This window comes from Haliotis rubra, unplaced genomic scaffold (genome assembly GCF_003918875.1).
Source record: "Haliotis rubra isolate DU_JTF1 unplaced genomic scaffold, ASM391887v1 Scf260, whole genome shotgun sequence".
Taxonomy (NCBI): Eukaryota; Metazoa; Mollusca; class Gastropoda; order Lepetellida; family Haliotidae; genus Haliotis; species Haliotis rubra.
This window is the reverse complement of record NW_025766670.1, coordinates 566,625-588,032: the sequence shown is the minus strand read 5'-3', so window position 1 is coordinate 588,032 and position 21,408 is coordinate 566,625. Positions and strand designations below refer to the sequence as shown.

At 44.4% G+C, this 21,408-nt stretch overlaps 1 protein-coding gene across 1 annotated transcript in view; it reads right to left on the bottom strand.

Annotated features, from left to right (window-relative positions):
- LOC124280125 (multiple epidermal growth factor-like domains protein 6) overlaps window positions 1–21,408 on the bottom strand; it is a 273,391-nt gene that overhangs the window by 249,966 nt on the left and 2,017 nt on the right.

The window sequence follows — 21,408 nt, the reverse complement described above, 5'->3', positions numbered from 1 at the left end:
TATGCAGGCGACATAATGGTTGGTCGAATCCCGAAGAGTGCACACCTCTGACACCTTTCCTGTTTTGGTGGCGTGATGGATACTGTTGTCGTCTTTATCAACAATGCAGTGCAAGTATTAAGTGTAATGGCTGTTCTATGGGGGGCGGATCCATACATTGCAACATGCAACTCCAATACCCATACAGCCGTAGCGCTAAGGTGGTCGTAACTCCCAGACTTTAACACAGACGTACGGCTTTCGTAGCGCTAAGATGGTCGTACCTCCCATATTTTACCACAGACTTACGACAGTCGTAGCGCCGAGGTGATCGTAACGACTCCCCTACTTTGACACAGACATACGACAGTCGTAGCGCTTAGATGGCCGTAACTCCCAGACTTTAACACAGACGTACGACTTTCGAAGCGCATAGATGGTCGTAACTCCCAGACTTTAACAAAGACTTACGACAGCCGTAGCGCTAAGGTGATCGTAACGACTCCCATACTTTGACACAGACTTACGACAGTCGTAGTGCTAAGGTGATCGTAACTCCCATATTTTACCACAGACTTACGACAGTCGTAGCGCATAGATGGTCGTAACTCCCATATTTTACCACAGACGTACGACTTTCGTAGCGCATAGATGGTCGAACTTTATTTTACGTACGTATTTCGTAGCGCATAGATGGTCGTAAATCCCAGACTTTAACACAGACTTACGGCTTTCATAGCGCTAAGATGGTCGTAACTCCCAGACTTTACCACAGACTTACGACAGTCGTAGCGCTAAGATGGTCGTAACTCCCAGACTTTACGACAGACGTACGACTTCCGTATCGTGGTACAGGGCCTAGTACTCAATACTTGTCTTCCCGTATGTTTGCTCCCCAGTGGCGTTTGCTCACAGAGACCTGACTAACAGACTAAGGTTGTCACAACCGTTACTTTCGGGTTAACTGTATCCAGATGTTCACGTACAGAACACTGCAGAATATAACGTGAGACTGGAGGAATGTTACCTTGTACGACAGACTTGGGCCAGAATAGTTCCTGATTCAAGGAGATTCAGTAATCACGGGGGAAGCATGGTGGGAAGTGGGTGCGCGTGCTGCACGGGCGATATATAGCGGAGGCGTGTGCTGCACGTGCAGCTAACACCAGTAACTGCGGTGTAAGCGCAAACATTAATGGTTACGGTATGTGCTGGGTATGGTATTATCTAACTGGAACAAGTACATACATTGCTTGTGAGACCGTCTTAATGGCACTAAACGTATTACAGAGAAACACTGCCAGCAGCGAATCACCGAACTTCCGGTCCATGCATACATGAATCTCTGTACATATCCCGACTTCGCTTGCCAATCATATACTTTATAAAACAAACGCATCCATTTTCAAACTTCTTCACAGTCCGAGCAAATCTTTCTCATGTGTGTGACTTCTGGCATAGAGATTGTCCAAAATACTCAATGCATGTCTTCCTGTGTGGATTCTTGGGCAGGTTTGGTTTCCAGGACCATGCATGTTTCCTAGTCCTATTTCCTATTTTAGCTCAAGAAAGCAGGATACTTGAGAGCTTCTCGGTATAAAGTTCAGTAGCGATTACCAGTACATAAAGCGTCAGTTCTTTTTAAGCGTTGCATCTTATGGAAAGATATATTTCGGGGCTGATCAGCTGAGCGTATCAACACTAGCATCAAGCCCCCACCCCCACCCCCCTTATCTTCCTGGCGATTGACCACAGCGTCTACTAGAATATATGACCAGCTTAAGACGCAAATCTGTGCAGAGACATATGCCATCCACTTCACCATGGCTTGTGAGTTACACCTGTCCTAGATGAACAGGTGTGAGGCCAGGTGAGACACCAGGTGTTAATCATGAGATTACATAGAAATAACACACCTTTAATCCGACTCCAGCGGTCACTGATTCTGAAATTCTTGGTATCTTAAACCAGCACGGGTTGTACATCTGCGTCAACCAAGATGGAGAAATGAATGTTACCTACATGTTAGTGTAATCTCTGTAATGACGGATGCTGGTCAGACACACGTCGGTGCTGGCATGACTGTGATGATAAAGACACTCACAAACGGAGCTCAGACAGATCGGTTATTTCCTCTGCCAGGTGGAATTGTGGTGAACATGATGATTTACAACCTAACTAATATTAATACTGCATGGCACCTTGTAGATTTACTGTAACATTCCGTCGGCTAGAGACTCACGTGAGAGTGAGTCATCCAGTTGGCAGGTGTAGGTATTCCTCTTCAAATGTCCTGTGAAACTATCTCGTTAAAATTTACAAATTATGGGAATCTGCATAACGGTTTATGCACGTTTGCACTTATATAAAAATGTATTCTTTCCCTGTGTGATGAGTCAATACCTGGCCCCTCCCTTCAGAGATCGTCTCTCGCTCTGCCTTCATAAAGGAAAATGTCTCTCGCTCTGCCTTCATAAAGGAACATGTCTCTCGCTCTGATTTCATAGAAGTACATCGTCTCTCGCTCTGCCTTCATAGAGGAACATCGTCTCTCGCTCTGCCTTCATAGAAGAACATCGTCTCTCGCTCTGCCTTCATGGAGGAACATCGTCTCTCGCTCTGCCTTCATAGAGGAACATCGTCTCTCGCTCTGCCTTCATGGAGGAACATCGTCTCTCGCTCTGCCTTCATAGAAGAACATCGTCTCTCGCTCTGCCTTCATAGAAGAACATCGTCTCTCGCTCTGCCTTTATAGAAGAAAAGCGTCTCTCGCTCTGCCTTTAGAGAGGAACAGCCCGTCTATAAAGAAGAACGTTTCTAGTCCTGACTTCAGGGACGACAGTAAAGCTTAGAATGGAATGGGAATTATACAGGAAGTGTAGAAGAAATGTGTTCTTTGGTCTGGAAAAGAGGCAACGTGGATCTGAACAGCCCACCTTGGCAATGACAGAGAGGACAAACGTGACATGTCGGGACTGAGTATACAGTGCTGTTCCCTCCCACTCGCCGAGTCTACTTTGTGTACTGAATTCACCAGGCAGACGCCGCACGCGCCAGACAGGATGCATTGATCGACCGGGACATGTCATTACAGTGGTACTACACGGTAAGGTGGACGACAGGAACGACATGAGCAGCATATAACTGCTCGCGGCTTCCTCAAGATCAAGTGGTTCAAACTGGTACATACAACTTTTACTACCGCTGGAGTTCATCATCCTGTTCCAGCAGACATGGGCAGGCTGTATTACTAGCTTATAGAGACGTTTAGAAACCTTGTATTGTTGCTTTACACTGGAGATAAGCCTCGTTACTTCGTGGTCTTCGTTCTTAATAATATTGAGTGTATGTCTCATGTTTGTCCTCGCCAGTGTTCATGACTACATGAAATTTTTGTCATAACAAGTCAGGAAATGAAGTCATAATTATGTTGACTTAAACGTTATCAGTTACATAGAAAAGACTATGACCCAAGGCAACACCTTGCATTACCTCCATTATATTATTAGCATTACATATTAAAAGCAAAATGTCCCCACCACCATTACCCCGAACCCTCGAGTATGAAATACCTGAAACCCTGGCTCTAAAAGACCCCATAACGCTGATACTGCTGACGCCATGGCTCCCAGCTGACTGTGGACGGTTCAGCCATTCCCGGTCTGTTTACGCAAGTGCAGTTTGTTGACTTTGACGCACAAGCTCCTCCCAGTTAAGTAAAGGAAAATGAAGAAAGCGTTTGGCATTAAAGACGAATCAGAACCCCCCTCGACGTTAATTATAGTCTATTAGTGCGTAACCAGTTTCTATTATTAGCAGATGTAAATATTTTGGAGTCGGTCCCTAAGTACCATGCTTCATGAACACGTAGCCACTGGTGAAACTATGCAGGCTGGGTGGTTTTGTAGGGTTCAGGTAAATATTTGGGACATTTTTCTACGGGTAACGCAATACTACAAAACAAACACGTGGGTCAAAATCCTGAATGCGTAGACTGCACCCAGGTAACGAGAGATGTACAGCGCACGTGGGTCAAGCGCGTGAACTATGCCCCAAACTCAGACAAATGTATTCAAACTCCCTGTTACGTAACCCCTCATACACCAACATATGTATAGCGCACGTGGCTTAATCGCCTTACTACGTGACTTTCACCTTCACCTCCGAGATACGTAAATTCGCTGCTGCGTAACTGTCATCCAATACACTGAGAGATGCGCAGCACACGCTGCTCAAACTCCCCACAACGTAACGTTCTCCCCCTAGACTAACAACTAGTCTCTGAATTGAACATATTTTACTGAAAAAACCGTTCATAGTAAAAAAATATATATATAATGAAAAGGAGCCCTGAGACTTTCTTCATTTTCCGCCCATTTCTGGTGTCCCCCGCCGTGATGTTGCTGGAATATTGCTAAAAGCGGCGTAAAACCAAACTCAGTCAGTCAGTCAGTCTTCATTTTCTTGAAGCTGAGGAAATCTTGACTTGCCACATTTTCTAGACTTGCATGGGCTTTCTTGGATATATTTGCTTCAGGGTCTGTACGAGAGACTATTCTCCCCCATACACCGAGAGATGTCTAGGACACGTGGTTTACACTCCCTACAACGCAACCGTCACCCATACACCGAGAAAACCACCCAGGTTCTTAACTGACGGATAGCCTATACAAGAACGGACGTCGCATTTTCAACTTGCTATATATATAGAACTTCATCTGCATCTGGAGTACGCCATTGCATACCCACATTGACTGTATTGCGTGTACATGGGCGAAACCACTGCTTGCTTTCAGGCGTGTTTGGGGGTTTGCTATGTCACATCATCTTCTTTTTGCACTTTTCATTGTTTAAATTCTTCAATAACGACGATAAGTATAACTGCCCAAAGCACGATCTCCAAAATTCCTACTCCACAACCGTCACCTCATATACCGAGAATTGCACAGAGTACGGGGTCCAAAGTCCCTACTACCTGGCGCTCACCTCATATACCAAGAATTGTACAGCGTACGGGGTTCAAACTCCCTACTACCTGGCCCTCACCTCATGTACCGAGAATCGTACAGCGTACGGGGTTCAAACTTCCTACTACCTGGCGCTCACCTCATATACCGAGAATTGTACAGCGTACGGGGTTCAAACTCCCTACCTCCTGGCCCTCACCTCATATACCGATAATTGTACAGCGTACGGGGTTCAAACTCCCTACTACTTGGCCCTCACCTAATATACCGAGAATTGTACAGCGTACGGGGTCCAAACTCCCTACTACCTGGCCCTCACCTCATGTACCGAGAATCGTACAGCGTACGGGGTTCAAACTTCCTACTACCTGGCGCTCACCTCATATACCGAGAATTGTACAGCGTACGGGGTTCAAACTCCCTACCTCCTGGCCCTCACCTCATATACCGATAATTGTACAGCGTACGGGGTTCAAACTCCCTACTACTTGGCCCTCACCTAATATACCGAGAATTGTACAGCGTACGGGGTCCAAACTCCCTACTACCTGGCTCCACCTCATATACCGAGAATTGTACAGCGTACGGGGTTCAAACTCCCTACTACCTGGCCCTCACCTCATATACCGAGAATTGTACAGCGTACGGGGTCCAAACTCCCTACTACCTGGCCCTCACCTCATATATCGAGAATTGTACAGCGTACGGGGTCCAAACTCCCTACTACCTGGTGCTCACCTCATATAACGAGAATTGTACAGCGTACGGGGTCCAAACTCCCTACTACCTGGCCCTCACCTCATATGCCGATAATTGTACAGCGTACGGGGTTCAAACTCCCTACTACCTAGCCCTCACCTCATATACCGAGAATTGTACAGCGTACGGGGTTCAAACTCCCTACTACCTGGCCCTCACCTCATATACCGAGAATTGTACAGCATACGGGGTTCAAACTCCCTACTACCTGGCCCTCACCTCATATACCGAGAATTGTACAGCGTACGGGGTTCAAACTCCCTACTACCTGGCCCTCACCTCATATACCAAGAATTGTACAGCGTACGGGGTCCAAACTCCCTACTACCTGGCCCTCACCTCATATAACGAGAATTGTACAGCGTACGGGGTCCAAACTCCCTACTCCCTGGCCCTCACCTCATATACCAAGAATTGTACAGAGTACGGGGTCCAAACTCCCTACTACCTGGCCCTCACCTCATATAACGAGAATTGTACAGCGTACGGGGTTCAAACTCCCTACTACCTAGCCCTCACCTCATATACCGAGAATTGTACAGCGTACGGGGTTCAAACTCCCTACTACCTGGTCCTCACCTCATATACCGAGAATTGTACAGCGTACGGGGTCCAAACTCCCTACTACCTGGCCCTCACCTCATGTACCAAGAATTGTACAGCGTACGGGGTTCAAACTCCCTACTACCTGGCCCTCACCTCATCTACCGAGAATTGTACAGCGTACGGGGTCCAAACTCCCTACTACCTGGCCCTCACCTCATATACCGAGAATTGTACAGCGTACGGGGTCCAAACTCCCTACTACCTGGCCCTCACCTCATCGACCGAGAATTGTACAGCGTACGGGGTCGAAACTCCCTACTACTTGGCCCTCGTCTCATATACCGAGAATTGTACAGCGTACGGGGTTCAAACTCCCTACTACCTGACCTCCACTAAATATACCAGGAGATGTAAAGAGCACGTGGTTCAAACTATTTTTTGTAACTCCCTTCTACGTGGAGTGACCCGGTACACCGAGATCAAGATCTCAGTGAATTACAGATATTTTCCGTTTGGTTGAACAGGTTTATAGCATAACAGTACATTCTTTTAGATCAGTGTGTTTAATAGACTACTACTTACAGTCTGCAAATACATAGCCTTGATACTAACAAACACTTCTACATTGAACAGGAGCCCTTATGAGATTTGATTCGTAAACTTCAGGAAAATCTAGACTTGCTTCAAATGGTCCTTCGCATTACAGAAAGGGCTGGATGGAAGGAAAAACAACAAAGTCCAAGAAATGAGACAAGTACTCAGTATACCGGCTGGGATTCCAGGTCAGAATAACCCCAAACTCTCGTGGGGGTTCCGGGGCTCTTGTCCACTGCTCTTGTAAGAGTCGACTATAACTGTGGTCAAGATGAGTGGGGCAGTAGGTGTTTAGCTATATTCCAGCTGAAACATGATATTGTACCCATCGGGAATCGAACCCGGGCATTCGTAATGACAAATATGACATCATATTCATTCATTTGAGACAATACATTTATGTGACGTCACGCTCTTCGCCCACAATGAAAACAGTTCAACAACTTGCACAAACTCGTCAGTCAGCATGAAGCAAACATTATATTACTCCGTGTCAAATGCTGCAAATGTATTCACCAATACGCGAGCAGATACAAGTAATACTAGGATGATATCAGTATGTATACTGAAAGCCATTAAAAATGCAATTTGACATTCATACTTTCTTTACTCACACTAATTTCAACATATATAAACCTAACTGGCAGATATGTTTTAAGTGAACATCTGTGAATAATTTCATCTGAAAATGTCCAGTCAACAACAACATCAGTGACGCAACAACGACATCAAACAAAGGAGGGGTCACTTGCAGTCAATATCGTGTGTGTCCACCGTGCGCTGCAAGACATGCTCGCAGTCTTTGGGGCATTGAAAGACACACATTTCTCAGGAACAGCTGTTGGATGGTCTGCAGCCTCTGATGGTCTGTGGTCTGATCATGACACCACCCCCTCCAAAACGATCATGTTCAAGGACACAGTTTGGCGCAAGTATTTCTCCTTTACGTCGATAAATCTGTTGACGTCCATCTGCAAAGGATAAGTTAAACCTGGGTTCATCTGAAAAAATGACATCTGGCCATGTCCTGTTGCCAAGATTGGCCCCATTTGCTGCCCATCGCTGTCTGGCAAGTCTGTGGCGATGCAATAAGGTTGGACCACGGTACGGGTGACGACACCGGATGTTGAAGGCAGCAAGGCGTCCTTGCACCTTTTGGGCGCTGAAATGACGTTGACTTGTCCCAATTGTCCTCCTTGCCTAATCATCAGCAGTTTGGAACCGATTTCGCAAGCGTGAAACTCGGATATTGCGGTTTTGTCGAGCTGTTATCACAGGTGGTGCACCAGGTCGCGGACGATCAGCAACACTTCCGGTAGCCCGAAAACGTGGTCTGAGTCGACTTAGAGTGGATGGATGCACATTAAAGTGCCTGGCAATCATCACATCTGAAGCACCTTGGCTGACCATACCGATAACCTGATTCCTTTCGTCTTGTGTCAAGTGTGGCATTTTCTCAAAGTGATTGAGTTCCACAATTCCTTGTGCTTTTACAGGGCCTAGGTGCAGGTAATGCATGTGCACAACATGTTTCATGAATGTGGTTGTGTTTACGAGAAATGTCAAAGGTTCAGTTTTAAGTATCAAAGTTCATGTGAGAGGAATGCTCCGGGACTCGAACTCGAAAAGGGCCAGAATAACAGCCTTTTATCCCTACATCCTCTGTATCGCAGGAAAAAATCTTCAATAGAACTTTTGTAAGTTTCAGGACAACAAATACCAATTGCGTTTTTAATGGCTTTCAGTATATTTAACAATAGTCTGAGTGTAAACACAACCATTGCTGAAGGGCGAATTATAATACAAGTGTGTTCATTTAATGAAACACTACAGAAATGCAGCATCAACTTGAAATCGCAAAATGTGTGTTTTCTTCTCAATGACATCTTAAAATACATCGAAAGAGATTCGAACCCGTACGACCTCGCTGTGAATGATTAGGCCACGCCAAAATACCCCCAAAATACCCATTTGATTTTATGACCATTTTTACAGAGAGTACAACATATGGAATGAAGTTGCCAAAGTGTCAGTGTGGTTGGAGCCTGAGTATGCAAGCAACCATTGCTTTATATTCCGGTTTGATGATCCAGCCTGAACCCCACTCGCCTGAACATGTGGAGTTTGTCCACAGTGGACACCCCCACCTTCTGATATTATTCTTCATTAGACGCTGTTCACAAAATAAAGGTTGAATGACGCTATGTGGGAAAACACAGTCTCTACATCATGCACGCAGCTTGCATAACACACGCACTCCCTTGCACATCAAAGTGCAGCGTATTGTAAGTATGGGAGTGGTGTGTGAAAATGCCGTGGACCCGTGCATGTGTTGGATGCATGTCCTGCCCCCTGCACGTGCACTCCAACACATGCAGTGTGCACCACATATGAAGGTTATGATGTATATATTATCATTGGCCGTAAAGTGGTAGAAGACATTACCACCAGGCTCTGTGATGTTTGTGTGAAAGTGATAACGCTCTCAAATGTGTGTAATGTGCATTTGGGGCGGCAACAACAACAGGCCATTAATGCACAATCGCCATATTCGTCGTCGCATCGTCGCTATCAGGGCGTGAAGGGTGATGCAGTGGCGATAACGGCACCGATGGTCGGATGAAGAGGAGATTGGGAGATGTCTCTGTATCACTATAAATATCAGCAACATCTAAACACACACAAATAGACAATATGTAAATAAACCCAGTGTTTGTAGATAACGCCACCCACGCCGTCACGTGCTACACATGCGCAGTCAGGTATGGTAGATTCAAGCTATGTTCCATAATATGTCCTTCCTGTACAAACACATCAAGGATAATGGTGGGCTTCCTCTATTTCCTCGTTGCTACCAGGACGACTGGCTGGGGAATGTTTTTACCCTCAGTGAGGGCAAGGGCCACGTGCAGCACGTGATCCTCATTCGGCAGGCTTCAGACAATGTTTCACGATGATGAAACATAAGTTCGGACTGGTTTAACTGGCGGTTTGCAAAGTCACTGGTTTCAGTAGCGATATGCAGACTCCGGTTTCACTAGTGGTATAAACCCACGAAGATCCGGTCTTCAGCAACTCATGGCTGTCGTAAGAAGTGACGGGATCGGGTGGTCAGGTTTGCTGTGGTTTCAGCGCGAGGATGCTTGCGTAATGATAGTTCAGGGCGAAAGTTAGTCTCTCGTACAGACCCTGAAGCAAATATATCCAAGAAAGCCCACACAAGTCTAGAAAATGTGGCAAGTCTAGATTTCCTCAGCTTTGAAAATGAAGAAAGTCTCAGGGCTCCTTTTCATTATATTTTTTTTTTTACTATGAACTTTTTTCAGTAAAATATGTTCATTTCAGAGACTAGTTGTTAGTCTAGGCGAAGGTGTGCTTTACTACACTATACATGATGGTAGAGCAAACTGTATTTCTTCTCTAAGATGCCAAATATAATACTTACCGACGATAAATCAAAGGCAAAAAACAAACAGAAAAGCGACGGTGTTGGTGACCTAAATTAACAATCCTCGTTCAGGGCTAACTGACGGTCTGTTCTATTGACTACGTTAAGGCGCACGTTACCAGAAAAACAAATGCTAATCAGTTTGATAACGGTTTACGTTCGGGTTAAATATCTTCTCTGAATTATTTTGATTTCATCTGTGATTAACGTAAACCATATGGGGCAATATGAACGTCGCATTCCTACTACCAACGTCAATTTAGATAGTACATCCAGATGGAGCTGACTAGTCACGCGGCATTCAACGGATGCATTGTGGGAATGTAAACATTGCGAACGTCACTGTTTAATTGTGAGGCGAACTGAGACATTAGATCCGTCGAAAAATATGTACGTAATGTATCCACCAGTGATGTTAGCCGAGGGAAGCAACTGCAAACCAAGAAACGGGGTGCTACGGAGTAGTTTACTGTAGGAGACTGTGCGAAGCGATGACAACTGACATGCATCGTGAAGTCGGTTGCCAAAGGTACGTTCGATTACGAGGGGGCAGACTAGAATGGCGCAGTGACGCCAATACAGTGTGACGTAATGCAAAAAGTGTACATTATAGTCTGATAAAGTACTGTCGGAGCCTTTGTTCTTTCACCGAAACATCTTAAAATGCTGTGTATTGTTGAGTGCAGTACATCCCAGGTGCACTCCCAAATACTATACCTCCTGCACCAGGTGAACCCGACGGAATACTTCATATCATCACGTAGCATACAGCACACAACAGGGTCCCTGCAGTGGGTGCAATTAGCGGAGGAAGGCACAGCGTGGGACACTGGTGGATATTTAATAGATAGCCTGGCGAACACTGCTCCCATTCTGCTCCTTATCGGAGGTTATTATTCACACTAGACTCAGATCCTTTCTTAAGGAGATTAACTTGAAGTTGCGGCAGTTTAAGTACAACTCAAGTTACCTGGTAGGGTGGCACATTGGGTACAATGTCATTCAAGAGCTGGGTTCGAATCTTTATTCAGTATGGCGGCAGATGTGTACAAGTGTATGGTCTCAAATTGCGTCACGTGGTCCATGGAGACTATCAGGATGGAGTATGTGTCATGACAGGTACCCGGTGATTCTGGGGTAGGACATGTCCACGTTTGTCATGACAGGTACCCGGTGATTCTGGGGTAGGACATGTCCACGTTTGTCATGACAGGTACCTAGTGATTCTGGGGTAAGACATGTCCACGTTTGTCATGACAGGTACCTAGTGATTCTGGGGTAAGGCATGTCCACGTTTGTCATGACAGGTACCTAGTGATTCTGGGGTAGGACATGTCCACGTTTGTCATGACAGGTACCTAGTGATTCTGGGGTAGGACATGTCCACGTTTGTTATGACAGGTACCGAGTGATTCTGGGGTAGGACATGTCCACGTTTGTTATGACAGGTACCGAGTGATTCTGGGGTAGGACATGTCCACGTTTGTCATGACAGGTACCTAGTGATTCTGGGGTAGGACATGTCCACGTTTGTCGTGACAGCTACCCTGTGATTCTGGGGTAGGACATGTCCACGTTTGTCATGACAGGTACCCTGTGATTCTGGGGTAGGACATGTCCACGTTTGTCATGACAGGTACCCGGTGATTCTGGGGTAGGCCATGTCCACGTTTGTTATGACAGGTACCTAGTGATTCTGGGGTAGGACATGTCCACGTTTGTCATGACAGGTAGCCGGTGATTCTGGGGTAGGACATGTCCACATTTGTCATGACAGGTACCCGGTGATCCTGGGGTAGGACATGTCCACATTTGTCATGACAGGTACCCGGTGATCCTGGGGTAGGACATGTCCACGTTTGTCGTGTCAGCTATACCCGCTAATTCCGGGCATATGTTTTCATGACAACAACTCGATGGTTTTTGTCATGGCAGGTACCCGTGACTCCCGTGACACAGGCGGTATGTAGCTGGGACACTGGTGGCCGACTGATGTGACGGTAATGGTGACGGGCACGTATCTGGTGCGACTGTTACAGTCTTCGTGCTGTGTAGCGCTGGCTGATTTAAGGCAGGACTGTCGTTTTGATTGCCTAGCAGTTGATGAGCCTTCGCCGTAAATCGATTATCAGTTGCCATTATAATACCGTAAGAAGCCGAGCAGGGATGCTATAACCAACTTTCTGAAACCCCCAGTTAAAACTTGACAGGCGTATCTGATAAGGGGTGGCGCGGATGCTTCGGGTGTGTAACGGCATGGGTGTATCGGGTGTGGGGTGGGGTAGATGTTATCAGGTGTGGGTCGTATTGAGTGTTGTGCGACGTGGATATATCGGGTGTGGAGGGCGACACGTGTGTTTCGGGTTTGTTATGAAGAACAGTTGTATATCGGGGTGTTGCTTGGGCAGAAGGTATGCGCCGAGGTGCTGGGGTCGAATACCGTTCCAGAAACAAGGCTGATATAGTGAGCCAGCGATGAGATGGTCAAATATCCACGGTTGTGACGGAGGAGGAGGTGGGGTGGCGGGGAAGGCCATTAGTACATGCCATCCACGCCTAGTTGCCTGAGTGACAACAAGGGGGTAGAGTTGCCGGTAATGGTTCCAGAGGAAAGGGGGTGTGAGCGAGCCAGCTGTGCCCCGAGGTCCGGCGCAAGAGAGGAGGCGGCGATCAATTACCAGATGTTCATGGTTAGCTGCAATAATGATGCGTAAAGAGAATCTCAAGTAGCCCGAGTCTCCAACTGCTGGGGAAAGTAAATATTGTGAGATGGTGTTTGCGGAATTCAGGTTCTTTGGGATCTTCCTATAATGTGATATTAAGTCGTTACAGTCACCAAGCCCACATGGCCAACCGATGGTCCTCGTCCGACCACTGCATGTGGACTCCAGATGGGCTGACCAGCTGGACAAGGTGGTCAGAGACCGACCATCTATAGTCTGTCTCCCAGACCCTGGAAAATATATTACATAGGAGTGCTCCTCAAGTTTAGAATGACTTGGCAAATCTTAACTCCGTCAGCACCGGAAATTAAGTATTGTTCTAGGCTCCAACCGAAATTTCGAAAGATACGCATTTTTAAATACGACTTTATTTCCGGGACCAAACGTCTACCGACCATGTAACAGTCGTTGTTATGTCAGAGCTTCTAAATTATAAGAGCTTGCAACCCAAGCGACTAAATTGAACTTAAGTCCTGAATGATTTGGCAAGTTTTGATTGTCTAAACGTCTGCAATTAAGAATTGCTCCTTTTGGATTATATTTATTTATTATAAACATGTTTTTTTAATTAAATAACTTTTCATTGTGTTCAATGAATGGGGGATACAAACGTTCTATCTACGTAGATGATATTATCCTACTACTACTAATCTACTTCAAACAGAACTGTCATGAACATCCAGCATATTCAGCAGATATTTTTCTGACGATGACTTTTCGAAGATTTTCGAAAACTATTTATTTTTCTAGAATATTCCCGTCCTCCCCCATCCTCAGATTCATAAATGGTCGCCCCTTGGTGTAGAGGTGTATGAGATACAACTCAATGTGTCACCTCAGCAAAGGGTGAAGGGGTGATAGATCCCGACCCAGTTAGACCTGCCGCTAGATACGTCCCAGAGTCCTTTAGATTCACACTGGTGATCACATCAAAGGGATCTTTCGTATCTCCAACTAGTTCCGCTACATAAGAACCTGTCCAATCTGTTCTGTGTCTACATAGACGCTATATAGGGCATGACCGTCTAGAGTGTGGAGCCATCAGACAGTGCGTTAACAGCGTAACGCTAGTTAACGTGGCCGTCACAATGGTGCCCGTAGACACATACAATCTGGTCAGGCGATCGTATCCGACTCCGATCCAATGTCGGGACGCTGACCACTGAGTGATTGGTGAAAATGTCCATCACTCCGCCAGACTGACACTATATCTACAGTGGATGTATTAGTGCAGTTTGCTTCTACAGTCTATGTTAAAAGTGAATCTACCTGCATTCAGTCAAGATGAAGATTAACAAACGGAAAACGCGGTGGTATCATTTAAAACAAATGATATTTCTTCGTGTTCTTCGTGTAAAGAACAAGTTGGTGTTTGTCGAAACTAGACGACAAACAGGCATTGAACACGAGGATGACACAGAGTGAGTGAGTGAGTTTAGTTTTACGCCGCACTCAGCAATATCCCAGCTATATGGTGGCGGTCTGTAAATAATCGAGTCTGGACCAGACAATCCAGTGATCAACAGCAGGAGCATCGATCTGCGCAATTGGGAACCGATGACATGTGTCAACCAAGTCAGCGAGCCTGACCACCCGATCCCGTTAGTCGCCTCATACGACAAGCATAGTCGCCTTTTATGGCAATTAGCACATGGGTTGCTGAAGACCTATTCTACCCCGGATCTTCACGGGTCAGGATGACACAGAATATCATGAACAGCATAGTTTTTATCAACAACGTCTTCTTAAAATCACTTGTCAGTTAAATACGCGGTTTATTCTTCCCGAACATTTTACACACTTACATAATTATATATTATTTCGTTTCATACTTTGTATGCCGTAAATGCCTTTTGATCCAGTTGACTATAAGATTTGTAGTTTTCTTTATGTCCGAACGTTTTAAACATATTTTCTTAATTATTGATTTATTCATATCTAGTATGTTCCTCTCGACATAAACACATTCGTTATTTTCATTATCAAATAGTGACTATAAGTCGAGTATATAGCTTAAATAACACATTATGTTTCGAGTGTATATCTTTAATACGACCGAGTGTTTGGAGTATATATAATCCCCTGTATCTCGAGTACAAATAGTTAATATCCCCCTACTTAATTGAACATATACAGGTAATAATACAATATGTGTCGAGTATGTATCTCAAATAATCCTATGTGGCGACAATTTAAGTTGACACAATTTAAGTTGACAATGACCAATGTGCCGGGTATATATAGCTGATAATACTCTATGATTCGACTACATGCTGCTTACGTCACAGAATCTGAAGAGTTGGGTTTGTTTCGAGATGCTACTTGTTGATGACAATTCCAGGCTCCAAGAGTTCCAAGACCTGGAGGATGCTGCCGTGTAGGTGGTATGTTAAATAGGTAGCTCCGTAAACACGCACAACATCATAAAAGACAGAAACTCCACAAAACCACAGATCCAATCTGCACATACACGACGTACCATGGAAAGGAAATAGTGAAGAGATACAAAACCCTCAAGGTGTTGAGTGAAGCCAAGGGGGTTGATGAAAGGGGTGGGGGGATCTGCCTCCTCCGTCATCCTAGGAATCACGTGTTAACCATGGGTAACATGGCAACATCACTAAATACTACATACCTTCTGACTATTCCGAGATAACTGTAAAGTTTGAAGTTGACTTAAACTCGCGATCGTTAGGAGCTATTCCTGAATTTCAGTAGAAGTCGGGGCCAACTTAAATACCGACACACGTGTTGCAGGTGGAGAAGACGGTTTTAAGTGACGCTGGTGGCGTCGTTGTCGACAAGAAATGGGACGATGAATGTCTGGCTGTACGTCAGCCCCCACAAAGACAGTCGGGATCAGCCTTAGAGTTTCCTTACGCGAAAGTTAGAAATATTCATCTGCTATGTGAGTGAGTTTTGAGCAATGTTCCAGCAATATTCCAGCAATATCACGTCGGGGAACACCAGAAATGGGCTTCACACATTGTGCCCATGGGGGAATCGAACCCGGGTCTTCGGTGTGACGAGCCAACGCTTTAACCACTAGGCTACCCCATCACCCAATCTGCTGAAGTAGTAATAAGGAGCTACGTAAACAAACGGCAGGGAGAATGCTACCCCGGTCAGCGTATCTTAGTCTGTCTCACAGTCCCTGAACCACATTATTTTCCCTACAGCCTAGCCTTCCCTGAGTGCTAAAGCCCTAAACGAAGCAAGTCTAGATGTCCCCAGGTTCAGGGTTCTGAATCTCTGGTCTCCCTAGGGCTCCTTTTCAATTTAAATGGGCTTGTTTGTTGCTATCAAAATTATATATGTTCAGAGACTAAGCCTTAGTCTAAGCGTATCTGTTCACGTTCACATAGCATTATTGTCTCCCAGTGGAGATTACAACTACCTGTTGGACTGGGAGGTTTAGCACTCTCCCTACCGGGTACCCAGTGACTGCTGTGTAAATGGAAGTGCGTGCGTGAAAGAATGAGTTGGGTTTTACGCCGCTTTTAGCAATAGTCCAGCAATATCACGGCGGGGGACACGGCGGGATATGGGCTCCACACATTGTACCCATGTGGGGAATCGAACCCGGCTCCTTGGCGTGTACCTACTGGGCTACTCTACCATGCCGTTTGATCGGAAGGTAGGACGCTTATAATATTTGTATGGATTATGAACACATAGATTCAGTGATCATAAAGTTATGAATTGAATTACAATAATTTCAGAATCTGTAACGGTGTGTAATAACCATTAGGTAGAATCGTATGGAGCACCATCAGTAAGTGAACACTGCGCAGGATAGGGTAGATACAAAACGTTAACAATGATCAAACAGGTGAAAGAAATATTCCGTTAATAATGATGCCACAGGTGACTTCTTTGATGGGCATTTTAGAAGTTAAGTTGATGAAGAATGGTGACAAGTTTTATGGATGTACACAGAATAAAAGAAGTTGTATATCCATAAAAATATATCATTCTTCATAAAACAGGTGAAAGCTTATTGAGTTAATAATGATCAAACGAGCGATAGAAAATTCAAACACATGTTAGAAATAACTCGTTTACAGTGATCAAAGATGTGATAGAAATAACCCGTTAACAATGATCAAACATTGGATAGAAATAACCCTTTCACAATGATGAAACACGTGATAGAAATATCCCTTTAACAATGATCAAACATTGGATAGAAATAACCCGTTAACAACAGTCAAACACGTGATAGAAATAACCCGTTAACAATGATCAAACACGTGATAGAAATAACCCGTTAACAACAATCAAACATGTGATAGAAATAACCCGTTAACAACAATCAAACACGTGATAGAAATAACCCGTTAACAATGATCAAACACGTGATAGAAATAACCCGTTAACAATGATCAAACACGTGATAGAAATAACCCGTTAATAATAATCAAACGCGTGATAGAAATAACCCGTTAACAATAATCAAACGCGTGATAGAAATAACCCTTTAGCAATGATCAAACATCGATGAAATAACCCGTTAACAACAATGAAACACGTGATAGAAATACCCGGTTAACAATCATCAGCCACATGATTGAAATACCCGGTTAACAATCATCAGCCCCATGATTTAAATACCCGGTTAACAATCATCAGCCACATGATTGAAATACCCGGTTAACAATTAACAGATGCAAACAAGAAAGCCACACTACAAGGATCAAGAACGAGTTCGAAATACCCAATTTAAAATTTCGATCAAACACAAGATAGAAATACGCCGTTAACAATCATCCGACACGTGACAGAAACACCACGTAACAAATGATCAAATACATGATAGAAACACTCCGTTAGCAATGATCAAACACCACGGAAATGGCCCATTAAGCATCATCAGAATCGTGACAAAAAGGCCCCGTTTACAATGACCGGACACATCTAGAAATAAAAGTGAATAGACAGCATTCAGGAACAATTTCGCGTTTGTTTGCCATAAACAGTCAGTTTACTGTTACTTTTGCTGATATATATTATTATTAACTATTCGTCATCGTATGCACAAACCCTACGTTAACACGACGGAGCAGGCTTTCAGTCCAGAGGTGTCTGCGTCAGGTTGTTTCGGTTTTCTTTGAGTTCTTGTTGTATGTGCTTAACGTATGGCCGTGTGTTGGCCTAAGGATTAAAGGGATCACAAAACATTATTTTTCCCACCACACTCCCTGTCGCACTGGGAAGGTATGTCCCTGGCGTCCACGTTTCACGGGGGATATAGGACAACTATTGGGACAATCGAAACTAAATTCGTGTTTATACGCCTGTACATAATAGCCTGTTGAATGTGTTTACCCATGTGTAACACATGCCATGGAGTGTCTCTTAACCCTGCTTAATTGTGTTACACACAGCAGGTAGAGGGAAATCTTAATGTTCGGGAATTCTGTAGGGTACTAATGTGTGACACGAAAACCTATTGTGGTTTCTTATAAACTCCAAAACATGATGTTCTTTCCATTGCCATTGTGGTATATAACGTTTGGTGTGATTTAAAGAGCAGTAGGTTAGCCTAGTGATTAAAACGTTCTCTCGGTACATCGGAGGTCCGGGTTTAGTTCCCAGCATGGTCATAATGTGCGAAACTCATGTCTTTTGTCCCCTACCCATGCTTGCCGTAAGAGACGACTAACGGGGTCGGGTGGTCAGACTCGCTGATTTGGTTGACACATGTCATCGAATCCCAATTGCGCAGAACGATGCTCATGATGTTCATCACTGGATTGTCCGGTCCAGACTCGATTATTTACAGACCAGCGCCATATAACTGGACTATTGCTGAGTGCGGCGTTTTACATCAATCAATCAATCAATCTTTTGTCCCCCGCCGTGATATTTCGTTAGAAGCGGCATATACCTATGTCCACTCATTAACTTGTAAAAAGATGTAGTAAAATTAGAAGAAAATAGAGAAAAGATTTTTTAAACACTTATCACAGGCATATATATATATATTGTATTAAGCGTCGTTTCCGAAAATAAAAGTCGACATGGTATTTAATATACTCCATAAGGGTTTCCGCACGGAATTCAACCTGATGTTTAACATGATTTCAACATTGCATTCAACAAGAGTTTCAACATGGTATCGAATATGGTATTATTTGTGATATTCGATAATAAAATCACGTTTATAATAATGCTGTGCGATGTTGAATACACAATGGGGTAGCACTGCTTCTAAATGACATTGTGTAATCATAGGGTAGCACGGCTTTTCAGACAAATTAGTGAGTGAGTATGGTTTTACGCCGCTTTTAGCAATATTCCAGCAATATCACGGTGGGGGACACCAGAATTGGGCTTCACACATTGTACCCATGTGGGGAATCGAACCCGGGTCTTCGACGTGACGAGCGAACGCTTTAACCGCTAGACTATCCCACCGTCCTTTCATACAAATTAAAGAGCGGGAGTAACGACAGAGAGCAATTAATGAACCGTGGATCTAGACTTTACAAATAATACAATAAACAACGTTTATACCGAACACGTTTATAACGAACTGACGGATGTATTGTTTTTTTTGTCCCGATCAGTTAATGTATATTTAAATCGAAATACATCTACCGAATTACGGTTATATCGAACTAATATTTTGAGTTCGTATTATCCGTAGTTGACCGTGGAATAGAGGTAAATATTTGATAATATACATGTTCTGAGATCTATATGAGAGTCTGGCTCGGTATGTATATAATTTCGCATGATATCCTGCAACTATTTTGTATTTTAGACCTGATGGTATTCATCATGAGTTTGGGACACATTATTAAATATTGTACTGAATACCTCACGGTATTATGCAGAATATTTGAATTTTAAATTCGACACGCAACATAGCAACGGTTTCCACTTAAATTCAACTCAGGTTTTCACATGCGTGTTGCCTGTGAGTTACTTTCCTATTCAAAGATGACTTCAGCGTGATGTATCACAATCTGGCGTTCCTCATGATTTTAGACTCAATTCTTCACATGGCATTCAGCTGGACTTTTTCTGCCATGGTATTTAACAAGATATTAAACTTGCCCAGCAAGGACATATGTTTTGTTGAGCACAGCGAGTCATTACTCCCCCTTAACAACCACCCCCCTGCAGGTCTGGTCTGGGGGTGGGGGTGGGGGTGGGGGAAGACAGGATAAATCACTAATACGTCACCACCTTTAGAAAATAATTAAAATTTATACCAAGTTGTCACGGGGGTTTGTAAATTGAGAAGCCTCCTGATGATAGTTCCGTCTGTGGGCCTCGTGAGGACACGGTGTTACATTCATAGACTGCAGCTCCCCACAGACCAGCGTCCCGGGGCTCCCAACCCCTACCCTCCCGCTCATTAATAAGTATAATCACTGCCCGTGCAGGTTGCCACAAGAACCTGCTACACGGCAGTCGTTGTGAGGGACGGTGGAGGGGTGACTGTTGAGTGTTTAGGGTGTTCATAACGCCAAGTACATCCCCCATTTAATCTCGACACAATACCAGGGCAATAGTTGTGTAGAGTACAGATGAAAATCGGCAGTTCACAAGTTGTAATAATGTGGAAATCACATGACAGTTAAACGCTGAACGCGAGGTCAACACGAGAGGCCGAAATGTCAACAGCTTCATTCATTCAGTAGACGGCAGGATCTGCCGCGTGTGTTGAGTGGCTGGGGCCGCGAGTTGCGAGTTGTCGCTATCATAAAACCGGGTTTACATGAAATATCAGAAATTATTTAACGTCATTTACACGGGGTGGACGGGTATCTGTGTCACCCGTCTGATTATCGTCACATTCCAGGCCGCGGTGACTTATATACCAGCAGAAGGGACGAGATAGTATTGTAAGTTATGTATACCCAGGTATGAGGGCTACATGGCTAAAATAGTAAAATCTAGCTTCAGATTTAAAAGGGTTCTGATTCGATTGAATGTTTTCATTTAGCCACGATGAGAACCGTGCGAAATAATGAGATAGATTTAAACAGGTGCGTGTTTTAGTCGGGGAACCCTGTTTGTGAGGTGGCAGAGTGTGTCGGTAGAGCGCCCGTCCGTTTTTTGCCACTGTCGACCACTGTTCCCAGATAGCTTCCACTGGATCGGCCCGGTGAATACAAATTATACGGCATATCAACGATTTGCTACATATCATGTTTATGAAGTTATGTTTTGCCGATGTTCATGGTGCGTGAATTGACGTTACATAGATTGGTAAGATGAAGTCAAACCTTTCAGAGCGAACCCTCTTAAAGAGAATTTTGCTCTCATTTTCATACTTGAGTGGCTAGATGCAAATAGACAAGCCTACGTGTCAAGTTATGATTTACACTGAACATTCAAGTAATGGCTGTGTGTGTCTTGTGGGGCAGCTATCACC